The following is a 2,252-nucleotide window of genomic DNA, read 5'->3' as shown; positions in this document are numbered from 1 at the left end:
CGAGGGTAAAGGGTTCCGTACGGGATGTTCTTCCCAGGTGCCTGTGAACTAAGGTTCCTTGTTCGGCCCTCTCTGGTCGATGATGGGACACTTTCCTCTTGTGTGAAATCTTTGAGCATTGCGAGTCCTGCATGTGCTGTGAATGTCATTCTTGTTGCTTGTGTGGCAGATTATGTTTGGATGCATGACGGAGCAAATGCAAATTTTGGTTTCCCATCGTTGTGGGCATCCCTTGGCTGTAGAAGGTCTTGGGGGTCCCCTCATTGTTAGAAGCTACCTGGTCGATCTTGCCAATAGTCATATGCTTGTCTCAAAGATTAAGCCATGCATGTCTAAGTATGAACTATTTTAGACTGTGAAACTGTGGATGGCTCATTAAATCAGTTATAGTTTCTTTGATGGTAATTTGCTACTTGGATAACCATAGTAATTCTAGAGCTAATACGTGCACCAAATATTGACTCTCGGAAGGGATGCATTTATTAGATAAAAGGTCAGTGCAGGCTCGCCCGCTATTCCAGTGATTCATGATAACTCGACGGATCGCACGGCCTTTGTGCTGGTGATGCTTCATTCAAATTTTTGCCCTATCAACTTTCAATGGTAGGATAGAGGCCTACCATCATGGTGACGGGTGATGAAGAATTAGGGTTTGATTATGGAGAGGGAGCTTGAGAAACGGCTACCACATCCAAGGAAGGTAGCAGGCGTGCAAATTACCCAATCCTAACACGGGGAGGTAGTGACAATAAATAACAATACTGGGCTCATCAAGTCTGGTAATTGGAATGAGTACAATCTAAATCCCTTAACGAGGATACATTGGAGGGAAAGTCTGGTGCTAGCAGCTATGGTAATTCCAGCTCCAATAGTGTATATTTAAGTTGTTGCAGTTAAAAAGCTCATAGTTGGACCTTTGGTCATCACGGTCGGTCCGCCTTCTCGGTGTGCATTGGTTGTCACGTCCCTTCTGCCGGCGGCGTATTCCTGGCCTTAATTGGCTAGGTCATGGTTCCGGCACCATTACTTTGAAAAAATTTGAGTGCTCAAAGCAAGCCTATGCTCTGAATAAATTAGCATGGAATAACGCGATAGGAGTCTGGTCTTGTTCCATTGGCCTTTGGGACTGGAGTAATGATTAATAGGGACTGTCGGGGGCATTCGTATTTCATTGTCAGAGGTGAAATTATTGGATTTATGGAAGATGAACCACTGCAAAAGCATTTTCCAAGGATGTTTTCATTAATCAAGAATGAAAGTTGGGGGCTCAAAGACGATCAGATACCGTCCTAGTCTCAACCATAAACGATGCCGACCAGGGATTGGCGGATGTTGCTCTAAGGACTCCGCCAGCACCTTCTGAGAAATCAGAGTGTTTGGGTTCCGGGGGGAGTATGGTCGCAAGGCTGAAACTTAAAGGAATTGATAGAAGGGCACCACCAAGAGTGGAGCCTATGGCTTAATTTGACTCAACACGGGGAAACTTACCAGGTCTAGACATAGTAAGGATTGACAGATTGAGAGCTCTTTCTTGATTCTATGGGTGGTGGTGCATGGCCGTTCTTAGTTGGTGGAGCAATTTTTCTGGTTAATTTTGTTAACGAATGATACCTCAGCCTGCTAACTAGCTACGCGGAGGTTCCCCTTCACGGCCAGCTTCTTAGAGGGACTATGGCCTCCTAGGCCATGGAAGTTTGAGGCAATAACAGGTCTGTGATGCCCTTAGATGTTTTGGGCCACAAGCGTGCTACACCGATGCAACCAACGAGTTTCTCTCCCTAGCTCAAAAGGTTTGGGAAATCTTGCCAAATTGCATCGTGATGGGGATAGACCATTGCAATTATTGATCTTCAACAAGGAATTCCTAGTAAGCATGAGTCATCAGCTCGTGTTGACTACGTCCCTGCCCTTTGTACACACTGCCCGTCTCTCCTACCGATTGAATGATCCGGTGAAGTGTTCGGATCATGGTGATGATGGCGGTTCTTGTCGGTGACATCGTGAGAAGTTCACTAAACATTATCATTTAGAGGAAGGAGAAGTCGTAACAAGGTTACCATAGGTGAACCTGCGGTAGGATCATTGTTGGTTCGAGACCCTGAATTGTGTAGGGGATGGAGCTGGCCTCCTCCTCGCCCCCAAAATCTCGGTGACGTGTGGACACTCAGCCCTGTAGCGATGTGCAGGACGGCCAAGCTACGGGTCTAGTGCTGTCAAGGTTAAGGGTCACATCAAATGCCTGTGATCAAAAG

The 2,252-nt window shown here is 46.3% G+C and overlaps 1 non-coding gene across 1 annotated transcript; it reads left to right on the top strand.

The window, feature by feature from the left end:
• Window positions 1–274: 274 nt before the first annotated feature.
• LOC149548513 (18S ribosomal RNA) lies at window positions 275–2,085 on the top strand. The gene has a single exon (XR_016354756.1). It is a non-coding gene; the product is annotated as an 18S ribosomal RNA (ribosomal RNA).
• The last annotated feature ends 167 nt before the right edge of the window (window positions 2,086–2,252 follow it).

The sequence above is a fragment of the Cupressus sempervirens genome, chromosome 7 (assembly GCF_028749045.1).
Source record: "Cupressus sempervirens isolate cs-2001-9-10 chromosome 7, ASM2874904v1, whole genome shotgun sequence".
In the NCBI taxonomy this organism is placed as follows: Eukaryota; Viridiplantae; Streptophyta; class Pinopsida; order Cupressales; family Cupressaceae; genus Cupressus; species Cupressus sempervirens.
This window is presented reverse-complemented; position numbering and strand designations above follow the sequence as displayed.